Source organism: Planococcus citri, chromosome 3 (assembly GCF_950023065.1).
Source record: "Planococcus citri chromosome 3, ihPlaCitr1.1, whole genome shotgun sequence".
NCBI classification, from domain to species: Eukaryota; Metazoa; Arthropoda; class Insecta; order Hemiptera; family Pseudococcidae; genus Planococcus; species Planococcus citri.
The window spans coordinates 32,973,040-32,985,865 of record NC_088679.1 but is presented as its reverse complement, the minus strand read 5'-3'; the positions used below and the strand labels follow the sequence as shown (position 1 = coordinate 32,985,865).

The 12,826-nt window shown below is 32.3% G+C and overlaps 1 protein-coding gene across 2 annotated transcripts in view; it reads right to left on the bottom strand.

Moving 5' to 3' along the window:
* LOC135841511 (phospholipid-transporting ATPase ABCA3-like) overlaps positions 1–12,826 on the bottom strand; it is a 101,995-nt gene that overhangs the window by 81,185 nt on the left and 7,984 nt on the right. Inside the window, exon 1 of one of the 2 annotated variants that reach the window (XM_065358500.1) lies at positions 8,905–9,219. The exons of the other annotated variant lie outside the window; for it this stretch is intronic. The gene's annotated coding sequence lies outside the window, so the exon portion shown is untranslated. Of the gene's footprint in view, positions 1–8,904; positions 9,220–12,826 lie in introns of those variants that run through there. 2 annotated transcript variants of the gene reach the window in all.

The window sequence follows — 12,826 nt, the reverse complement described above, 5'->3', positions numbered from 1 at the left end:
ATTTTTTCAAACTAGAGCCAGAGCCATTTAAATACCTACCAACCATTGTAAAGATACGAGCAATATGCCTCTGCCTATTAGTTATTACGTCGTCGTATCGAGTCCCTTATATAACCTGAGATTAGTTATTTAAAAACGAATTAAATCTATTGTTTAGAAATGCATACATTCTTATACGATTAATAATGATGTAAAGGCGAAAAAGGCGAAGAGGAAGTCGTTATGGGTGCTATGTACCTGTGGAGTGTGGATTATATGTACCTGTGCTCGTACAGTATGAGATAGGTTACCCATATACCTTCCTACCATGCACCTAAATGAATTCAAATCCTCGCGGAAGTTATTACGTACCTATGTACTTGTAATAAAGGCGAACTGAACATTACACTGATGTTAATAAATTGTATTTGAGTTGTATACATGCTACCTGTTGTAATGGTTGTATCTAAGATTTGCACACGAGGTGTGACTAGTGAAGAAGAAAAAATTAAATATTTCATTATAGGCACACTCGAGGATTAGTCGTTAAGTGATCGTTACAATTAAATACTCGATTAAATGCTCTCGGAAATGATTTATCGTTTGATTAGTACTTGCTTCTTGGAATAAATTCAACGTACCTACCTAATAGTAATTAAGTAGGTATAAATAATTCAATGATGTCAATTCTAACTATAGCTCAACATATTATTCAATATCACTTTCTTTGGAGGACTCGACATTACTTTGACCAGCATTGTCAGTTATCACACTAAATCGAGTACCTACCTATTTTGAAAACAATAATTGTTTACTTAGTTGTTTTTTGAAAAATTATAGCTTGCCCTCCCAAATTGGGAGTGAAATTTTTGAATTACCTACCACGACGTGTGACTAGTTTGACGATGGTTTTGAAGATTTATTTACTAATTTTTACTTTCAAATTCAAATAATTATGTTTTTGAAATTCAATGACTACAAATCAGGACTTAGTCTGTTTGGAAGGAGTGTGACAGGGACAGAGTCACTACCAAAGATTCTAGTAAGTATAGGTAGTAATGTGAATGGGTATGCTGATTGAACTTGGATCAAATGACTCAGAATTTGACTTTTATACTATTTATCTGACTTAGTTCTACCGAATGATGATTTTTGAGCTAATAAGCAATTTTCTATCGAGTGCGGATGGTTTCACCAAAATAGTGTTTTCGGGTGTTTTAATTTCATTTTAGGAGGTTGTTATCAACCGATTGATTTGAAATTTGGCATGAAAGTGAACGTAAGTATTACAGGGTAAATAACTTTGAATTTTTTATCGACCCCCAACAACGCCTTGGAATCCATTTTTAAATTTTCAAATCACTTGGAGGATGGTTCGAATTTAAGAGGAAATTCAAAAAACTTATTTTACTTATATTTTTTGGTGTATTTTCCACCATTACCTATTAATCTGTTCATTCCAGGCACAGAAGTTTATGTATTTGGATAAGCAAAATGCAAAAATATGATTTTAAAAGTGACATAAAAATCATTTTTTTTTTTTGAAAAAAACGTTTCCGGAAAACTTGAAACGCTTTTCCTGGAAAATTGTAAATTTTGATTGAATGGCCAAGTTGTAAATCATATTATTTGATGAAAATAGCCTGGAATTAGAATCCCTGAAAAACGCATTTTGGGGTAGATAAGATCACTCCTTGAGTGTGGATAGGAACTCGTTTATGCGCTGAAAAATCATTGGTATGTAGGTAGTCCTAAACAAAAAATGGCATAAAAGTCAAAATCTGAATAATTTATTGTGCTTGGATACTTTCAGATTTTGTACTACCTACTTTTGCCAAACATTTGTCCAAATTCAAAACATAAGATATAGTGAGGAAAATTCTTCACAGGAAAAAAGTTCACTTTCGTTAGAAGTTCTAGATGAACTGGAAAGTGGTTCGATTTTACATACATCGTATGTAAACCAATGAATTCTACCTATTTTAGGGTGAATTGAACAAGAGAAAATTTCAGAGGATTTTACTCAAATTCAGAAAAAACCTTCATTTTGATTTGAAAGTCACTCAAAAAAATTTTTAGCCTCGGAGATGTCGCTGGAGGGGAGATATACGTAGATCCTCAAAAAGAAAACATTTTTTAAAAAATCGTATTTTTTCTGATCTAGACCCCCCCCTGTCCAACTTTGCAAAAATGGCTCAGTTCCAAAAAATAGTATGTAGGTATAGATTCTGCGTCGACCTAGGCTAGTGCTGTCAAAATCCAAGACTACTTTCAGGGTTTTGCTAAGTAGCTTTAAAATTTGCAAATCGCTTATATTTTTGTTTAAATTTTTGTTTTGAAAATTTTTTCTGTTCTAAAAATAGAAAGTTATTATATCTGAAAATGAGAAAATTTTTTGGAACATAGTGGTGCTAATCCAATTTCAGAACATCGAGGAAAATCTACCTAGCGTCTGGAAATTTACAAATTGCTAACTTTGGAGTGAATTCGTGTTTTAAAAATATTTTCTTCTCAAATATTTCGTATTATTTATACCAAAACGTCGAAAGATATCATTTCCAAAACTGGGAAAATAAATATTTTGAAATACAGCGGTGCCAATTTTTGGCCATTGTTGCCAATTCTCTTTCAAATTGGGCCATATTCCCCAAAACAGGTTGTGTATAGTGGCCAGAGCAAAAAAAAAAACAGAATTTTTTTCGAAAATACTTTCTTTGAGGACCCATTACCTCTTCTCTAGGGCCACCTTACAAAACTAAAATGTTTTCTGAGTGACATTCAACTCAAAATTAAGGTCTCCAGCTCCACTGAACTTGGTCAAAATCCCCGAAAATTATTTTTAAATAGTACATCGCATGTAATGTCCCAGATACTTACCTACTAACCGATAGAATGTTTCTGCTATTTCCAAAAATTCGTTTTTATTTTTTTTCAAATTTTTCTATCGAGCTCATCTTAGATTTGATTAAAATTGACGTCTTGTAAACGTTAATCCCTGTGAGTTGAGTATAGGTACCTATCTTAGCATTCATAGGTAAGTATTCAATTAAGGTAGATAGGTACATAACACAACTATACGAGTAAATTATACGTATATTTCTGAGCATTTTCGTTCACCTTCTGTATACATGGCTGTACCTACATGAAACAACACGTGTAACAGGTTCGATCCATTTACAGATGACAGAAGTACAAAACATGTTGTCAGAAAGGAGATGGATACAGATATACGAGATGATACGATGGTAAAAATACAAAACTAACATTTGTTTTCAGAACTTTCATATAAATATCAATGCCATTGCGCCTGTATTCCGAGATCTAAACATCCCCACTGACCTATTAAACTATTACTAAAAAGGAAAACCTTTTTCCCGGCTAATACTTCGACGACGTGTCAACTCCCTGTTAAATAGTTTCCAGCAATTAACAAACGCGAAATGCGTTAAAGTGCAAAATGCATCGCCAGTAAAGACCGACGAAGGACTTTGACAACTGGTTTTTTCTTTCTTTTTTTTTTCTCTCTTTAATCTTTTCGTGATGCATACTTAGGCGTAATTACATATTCAAATATTACTCAACTCGTTATTAAAGTTTAACAGTTTACTGTTGGAATTGTGTAATTTTACCAATTATCGTTGTTATTGGATAAGAACGCGTGCATACCTAGAGTTCGCCAATTTGTATATACACACAGCTTATATAGGTACCTGACATCTATGTATCTAGTTTTATATAGGGCTACAATATATCAGCGTGAAAGTCTCGTCGAGAAAAATAAACACGATGGTTAAATGAATTTCACGCTTTGACGATTTTTCGCATATATGAGTAGGTAAGAGGTATATACTCACACATAAGTATATACCGGAAGGCGTGTGCTACTGTTTTCCGACGAATATCGGTAAATTATTACTTTTCTTATCGTAATAAAATAAATTTTACATGTTTGACCTTTATAAGATCGTTTTACGACGACACGATATGGTGTGTACTGTAAATTATCATTACCTACCCAAACATGTGGTCATTTCATCAGCGTCAATGTTACCTGTATACAAAGTGTCACTGTATATAGGAGCTTCATGCTCAGGGCTTCGAAATATACCGCTTACTCGTACGCATTCTATTATTATACACCCAAGTCTAATACCTAATCTAATACCTACAGCATGCAATATGAGTAAGCTAAGGCACCGAACTAATTAACAGAAACTGATGCGAACGATGAATGAAGTTGTGTTACGTAGACAGCTGACTTGGTAGAGGTACCTACGTCTATACGAAGTACCTATCACGTAATCGTATTAATTATTACGCTGTTATATTATTCGTAGGTAGGTACGAGTAATATTCCATATAAACTTAGAGACCTATAGCTCTCGTATTTTATTTTTACAGCAGGAAAAATTGACATTTTCTAGATTAGATATATTGATGGGTGACGAAGAAGAGTGGTTTTAATGATCGAAAAGTTTCAGCAAACGAGACTAAAGTTCATTATTGTGTAATTAATTAAAGCACACGAGACTGTGAGATAACTAACTTTGCTATAGTTGTGCGATGATTTTTATATGTTTTCCAAAGTCACATTTACAATAGATGCGTCAGAATAGTAATGGTATCGCGATTAAACTTTGGTCTTTATCATTACACAGCTTTGAAACTAAACTTACATATAAAAAGGAAATCGTTATTGTTAAGGTCGCTTCGTGTCGACTAAACTAGTTCAGAAATAATGTCCTAGAATATAACTGTAAATTATTACATGATATGGAAGTGTTTGTTAATTGAACATGTGTTAGTGGAAATGTAGAGATTGTAGTGAGATTCGCTTGGGATAAATAGATGCGATATTTTTCTAATTGAATAAGAGAAAAATGCGCCCGAAGGTATTCGATTGACTATTTTTATATGAATGGAAAACGGAAGAAAAGTAAGTAGATGTAAGATACCTACCTAGTCATTGAACTTTTGAATCAAAAGTATAGGTAGGCACGCTACGATTCATATTTTTTGTGGGAATGAAAGGAGCTCTAATTGACTCCGGATATGGAAAGAATGTCTCTGTGAGCCGAGCAGAACAATTTTGTCAGGTTTTCACTCATTGTTAGTAGCAGGGGCGTAAAAATTATGTTCAAATATTGAGGGATAATTTTAAAAATTCAGGGTGTGGATCGCTCAAAAAAAAAGGCGTTGGATTTTAATCAAATCCGATCTTCATTTTGAGTTAAAGCTGCCCGCAAAAAATTTAAGTCCTCAAGGTGTTTCTGGAGGAGAGATATTAGCTCTCGAAGAAAAGGAATTTTCAAAAAAATTGTGGTTTTTTTCACTCCTGTTGCTATCAAACCTGTTTTGGGGCAAAAGACCTAGTCCCAAACGAAAGTATTTGAGATTCTGCGTCGATCTGTGCTATTGCCATCGAAATCCAAAACCACTTTTAGGGTTCTACTCGGCGGATGAGAATTTGCAAATCACGTCTTATTTTTGGATAAACTCGTATTTTGATAATTTTCTCTTCACAAAAATGTATTTCCCATTAATTTATGCCAAAATATTGAAAAATATCATTTCTGAAACTGGGGAAATATTTTGGAACGCTGTGGAGTCAAACTGCCAACTTTTAAACCAATATTTTTTCCAACTTCGAAAAATCAAAAAAAAAAAATCATACCTATCTAAGTTTTTTTAAAATTGTCAATAATAGTCAAAACATTGGAACCTCTGGGGGAGGGTGAAACCTACAAATCCCAATTTTCAAAATGACTCGGACGCAAAACTAATTCTGGACACTCTCCTTATTCCGAATATATGTTTACGTCAACTTATTAGTTGCATATTAGGGCGCTAGGGTCCCTCAAGTGTTATTTTGGGCAATATTTGGCACAAAAATGGTTACACAAGCATCATGCAAGCTAAAGATGTCGTATCTACATATAACATAAAGGATTAGATTAATAGGGTGCAGTGGAATTTTGAAGTCTTACCCCCCCCCCCCAAAAAAAAAAAATTTCGAATAGAAATGAACTTTTGTAGAATTATTCAGAAGTGATGTTGCGACCTATCAAAATAAGATAAAATTTCGTGAGAAATTCAAATATTTCCACGAAAATGTCATTTGAGCACTTTTGAATAATTTTGAGCCCAAAATTGAGTCATTATTTTTGGTATTTTTGAAAAAGTATAACGCGACCCCTCAAAATAGGGTAAAATTCAAATATTTCCACGAAAATGTTTTTAAGCCAGTTTGAAGAATTTTGAATCCAAAGTAGGTTCGTGATTTTTGGGATATTTCAAAAACGCGGTAACGCATTACGCAGCCCATCACAATAGGTTAAATTTTTGTCAAAAAAATCAAATGTTTTCACATACATACTTCTTGAGCATTTTTGAAAAATTTGCAGCCCAAAATTGGGTCATGATTTTTGACATTTTTGAAAAAATATAACGCGACCAATCAAAATAAGTTGAAATTTTGCGAGAAAGTCAAATATTTCTACAAATATTTTTTTTGCACATTTTTGAAGAATTCTGAGCCCAAAATGGTGTCGTTATTTCGGAAATTTCCGTAAAAGATGTCATGAACCTTATTAAAATAGGTCTAAATTTCAACAAAAAATCGAGAATTTTCATCAAAACTTTTTATAGCACTTTTGAAAAATTTTGACTCCAAAATTAGACTAATTGTAAGATTTTTTGAAAAAGTGACTAACGAGTTTTAAAAATGGTTTTATTTTCAGAAAAATATCAAAATTTTGGACCACAAATTTTTTTGAGCATTTTTTGGATACCTTATCAAAGTTAGTGAAAATTATAATATAGAAGAAAATCATTTATTTATAATGCTTTGGAATTTTACTAAAAATCAAAGAAATTCTTCTCATGGAGGCAAACAAAATAATAAGTAGATGTTATACCAAAACATATAATTTTCAAAACAATAGACAAGCTTCAAAAAAATTGACTCAATTTTAGACTCAAAATTGTTCAAAAGAGCTCAAAAATGTTTGATGGAAATTTTTTAATTTTTCCTAAAATTTTGACTCATTTCAATGGTTTTTATAACATCTATTTCGAAAATCTCTGAGATCGTGGCCCAATTCTGGCCCCAAAATTCTTCAGAAATGCTCAAAAAACATGTTTTGGGAAAATTTGATTTTGTTGCGAAATTTTAACCTAGGTATTTTGATATGTCGTATAACAATTTTTCAAAAATTCTTGAATCATTTATTTTGTTTCGTTCAAACTGTATTTTGCAATATGGCAATATTATCATTTTTTAAAAATCTTAAAACATCCTAATCTCGCGATATTTTACGCCACTCAAAATAATGTACCAGTTTACGTATTTACCTACTTATATTTCTTAAAGAAGTGTGTAATAAGCCTGTGAGTAGAGTAAAGATAAAGTGAACAAAATCGTCAATTTTTTTCAATATGTATGTGAGAAAAAATAGTTTTATTTATTTTAAAATTGAAAAAAATCGAACGATACTAAAAATACTGAAGTTTATCTGAAGAAAATGAAATTTAAAATGTTTAATTTTTCTGCTAGAAACGAGACTATACATCACGTGACCTTCTTAAGTTTTTTTAGGTGGGGAAAGGGAGCTGGGGAGAGGGAAATTACTTCGTGGTTCAACCATCTAGTTTTTTTCAAAAAGAAGATACCATCAATGATTAGACAGTCATTTCCTCAATTTCAATGTGAGACAGATCTATCTAATGTTCGTTATCAGTATACCAACCCAATCGAAAATAATCAACTCGAGTTGGTGGTAATTTTCTATTTAAGGCAGTAAAAAATAATTATGTACTCCACGAACATAACATATGAACTTATGTACGAACTCGAGAAACAGATCAATAATATTTTATTTAATATTAATTCTAATCCCCACTTAAAATTAGTAAACACTTCGCCCTCCCCCTCCAACTTAATCTTATCTCACAGGCTATGATGTAGATACTATCGGAATCGGATGCGAGCAAATAAGTACATATTTACTTAAAACTGTAAGCTAGTATAAATACCAGTGATCTCGTGAACCAATCAAAAGAACACATTTTCGATTTCTAGTGTTAGCAAACAAATCATCGATCAGACGTATATATTTAATTCAGTCTCGAAAGAAAATTTCAATCACTCGATTTACAAACATCCCACACGCTCACTCGAAAAACTCGATAAACTGCGAAAGTCAAAATATCGCGAGTAAAAATAAAAAACATTGTTGCATTAAGTAAAATCAGCTCGCGGTCATTTACTTGGAACCGTCTGCGTCTGATGAGACTGCTACATCGCAAATACAAGCTCATTAACAAAAAATTATAAAATAAGAACCCCGCAATCAGTTCTCTGCGCGAAGAGAAAAAAAAGTCATGAAATTCTTAGCTCATAATTCATCCTAACGAAGTTCATTAACGGTAAAATATTTTGACGAACTTGAAAATGCCAAAAAGTAAATAAAGACTTTAGCTGACTAAGACAAAAAGAAACATTATTATGTAATTATTCGTGCAATACGCGTAGGTATGGTACTTCATTATTCGTAAAATTACGACGTTGTTCTCCGTACATACAGTGGTAGGTATTATTCCTATACTTATAGGTAGAAGACAGAAGTACACGTACGAGTATTTAAAAGAGATAGGTACATAGATATATGTATAAGTAAGGGCACCTAAGAACGGAGGTGAAGCACCCAAATTATAAACCAATTAACGTGTTGTAGGTAATACAGTACCTATCTACGAGTGTTTACAAATTTTTCATTTCATGCGTTCTAAGAAATGCTCGATTCGAGTTCGTTACTTATTCAAAATTATCTGCTATTCGTAGTAGTCACTCGTAATTAGTATAAAGAGATATCTACGTACTACATCCTTTAATTATAATTTTAAAGAGAAAAAAAATTGTCATACCTGCGCGCGCTTGCAGTATTATTTGTGAACCAGTGGACAGAATGATGAATGATGAGATTACACCATTTACACACGTCTAACACTTTTATTCGGCCAATTTTTAACAGCGAAAAATTACCAAGCGTAATCGAGAGATCGCGAATCGATTACGAAATTGAATCAAATCGACGCAGTACTTGAAAATTAGACGAGTAACTTGAGCAACCATTCATGCCGAAGAGTAAATCATTACTGATATTCGATTCGAACGAATCAATTGATATTTGTACTCGCGATAACATCTCAAAAATTAATATTTTTAAAAGATTTTTACGATTTTATAAGGAACTTACTCGTATATTTATAAAACACACGCAATCGTATAGGTTACTTCGTCGTACACGCGTTGGTTCAGTTTTAGATACCTACTCGTATCTATAGACACATGAAGTGTATAGATGATTTGAAAATTCACAATTCACATCACAGGCCTATACGCCTTATTACACTTTCACAAGTGGTTAATGTACAGTATTTACTAAATAAAACTTGGTTGAATGATACACGATACGTATTGAAGATGTTGAAATGTAATAAATTCTGGGTTCGACAAACGACGAAATAATTCCGTTCTAACGCCATTATCAGCATTACAGATAATTCGTTCTTAGATAAGGCAATAATAATGCATTTTTCAGTGGTATGCAAGTTTACGAGAGTTTTCTAATTATTTACTTACGTACCAGATGTTCAATTTTACAATTCATGTGAAAATTCATCTACAGTAAGTTAAGTAGGTACTAGGTAGGTACCTAAATCCGCTGACTATTGAGTTCAATGTCAAAAATTATTGAAAGGAAATTTTAGTTAGGACTCCAAAGTTTTGAAATTATAGATAAGTATGTATAGATGTACCTATCTTTATTAGAAACCGCTTGAATGGGAGAAAAAAAGTTCCTTGTTATGATGAGTTGTCTAATGTTTAATATCTATCCTCAAAACTGAAAAGGAACCCCCTAATTTGGGAGACTGAGATAATTTTTTAAAAATTGAAAAACACTCACGCATTTAGCGTGAGATGACCGACTTTTCTTTAAATAAAAATTTTTTATGAACGAATTGATTCACTTTTTTTTTTGAAACATTTGTGCAGCAATTGATCTGTTTACAATCGAATCGAATAATTTTCGAACAATTGGCGATCAAGTACATAAATAAATTGATTGATTTCTTGGTGAATCATTCGATTGATTTGTAGGTGAATCATTCGCGAACGAGTTGATCAATAGTTACTGAATCATTCGCGAACAAATCGATTCGACAAGTGACTCTTTCACGAACGAATCGATTCATTTACTCAATTGTTGATGAATCATTCGCGAACGAGTTGATCAATAGTTACTAAATCATTCGCGAACAAATCGATTCGACAAGTGACTCGTTCGCGAACTAATCGATTCATTTACTCAATTGTTGATGAATCATTCGCGAACGAATGAATTGATTCGTATTAGTGATTCATTCGCGAGCGAATCGATTCGTATTAGTGACTCATTTGCGAACAAATCGATTCATTTGCTCCATTTTTGGTGAGCGAATCATTCACGAACGGATTGAATTATTTTTTGTGAATCATTCGCAATCAAATTGATTTGTATTTGTATAAGTGACTCGTTCGCGAACGAATCGATTCTTATAAGTGACTCGTTCGCGAACGAATCGATTCTTATAAGTGACTCGTTCGCGAACGAATCGATTCGTATAAGTGACTCGTTCGTGAACGAATCGATTCATAAATTAAAACATTGATCAATTCGTTGGTGTTTGGCGAATGGGGTTAAGGTTATTTCAAAAAATTGATCAATTCGTTCATGAACGATTCATCAAAAATTGAGGGTCGTATTAGTACTTTGTAGAAATCGTGCAGGCCTAAAATGAGATTTCAAATTTGATCAAAATTAGTTCAGCCGATTTCTAAATGATGAGTTTTAAAAAATGTCGCAAAAAATTTTGTCGCTCGATAAACTTGGAAGCTTTGAGTTTTTGGAACTTTGATGATGATGGTGAAATATGCGGCTAGTAGCCTAGTTGAAACGTTTGTTTTCCCTATTTAATTCTTTCGCTTTATTATGAGCTAAAGACTGGCTTGGTAGAAACTGATCGCAAACGGTTTGGAGGGGAAGGAGGTAAAATTCAAGATGTATTAGGAAAAGCTGAAAGATTTGATTGCTTTGCTGCAGAAATAGATGAACACTGAACATTTAGCTGCCAAAAATTATTGCAGCACAGTACAGATACATATTTTTCCGAATTTCTGGACAAAAGACAATGAACTTTCACCGAAAGCTGATGGATTCAAAAGCAGCTGAAATTAATTTAGGAGAGAAAAACATTGGTCCAAAAACTGATTTTCTGATTTTTATCACAAATTTTTGCAAAAAAAATCAATTTATGCTACCTAATGATGAGTAATATCTTTCAAAATTTCAAAATTGGTACAAAAAACACCAAAATACCTAATCCTTGCTTAAATATACAATTTTATACCACATTTAACCAAAAAATATTCTAGATAGAGATATTAAGACCAAAAATTCTATCTTTTGAAGCACATACCAGATACCTATTAACGATCCCCCTCCCCTTTCCTTCTTCAAGACGATGGTAGGATGGTGATGTTGGACTCTTTAGAATTCTTCCACGCAATATTCGAACAGAAAATTCTGCCTTATTTGCGAGTAATTCTGAAAGTAATCTGCGCAGTTCTATACCAAATCAACACCAAATTCCAAAAATTGAAGAATCAGTTGAATCAATATCAAAATTTTTTACTTAGAATTTTCCAAAAAAAAAAAAAAAAAAAAAAAAAAAAGAAGGAAAGAAAAGAAAAAAGGCATACCTAAGTACCTGCCTATTACGGTGAGAATCTTGATCTCTGTTGTTTTTTTCTTCCACTTCTGGGTAATTTGTAGAGAACGCATAATTTTACATGATTTTTTATTCAAAACTACTACTTTTTCCATTACCTTTGGAATAAAATCGCAGAACTTTTGGATCTTCAAGTTTGTCAGAGTTTTTCAATAGCTATACCTACCCATGTTAGTTTTGAATGGAATGGAGAAATCCTGATTAATTATTATTCCAGAACTTTTGAATTAGCACTATGAATGTTCACAAAAAATTAATTAGAGGCCTGCAGAATTACGAGTTTTCATGTTTAGATTACATTATAGATTCAAAACATTGCAAATTTTTAATGACTTCTTACAAAAATGTTAAATTTGTGGTCCGAATCACGATATTTTCGTGTTTGTCAACCGAAAAAATTATGATAAAATAAGTAGGTAGGCTATCATAAAGTGTTTTTATCCAAGTACTTTTCCCCTCTCAATGACGTTTAAAAAAATTTCACACTTTTTTTTTAAAAATGAATACATGTGTAAAAAAAATATGCGATAAAAAACACTTTCTTTGTGCTAAATTTTTCAAAAATGATGTAACGTCTCCTCACTCTGGGACGAATAGATGACTTTTTTTTCCTATATAGAAGTTAGAAGTTCATATTCACTTGTACTTATATAGATTTTTTCAACTGAGAATGATTGTTTGAGTGATTTGTGGAAATGCCGAATAAATTAGCCATTTCTTTCAAGTATTTCCTCTCTCTTTCCCCATTCCCTTGAAAATATTAAAAAATAAAAGTGTTTGAGTGAAAAATATTCTTACCATTTTTTTAAAAAAAAATCATCCTCAGGCATTAGATTTTAAAAAATGAAATTCATAATATTTTTTCTCAATACTTACTTATCCTGGAAAAAACTATGAATTGGCCGAGCTCCAAGCTTATCAGGTAATTTGGTTTCTCTTAGATTATTCAAAAAAATAAACATTTTTAAAAATAGGTAGCAGTTTAAAAAACAAAGCGTGAAAGTTACGAAATTTA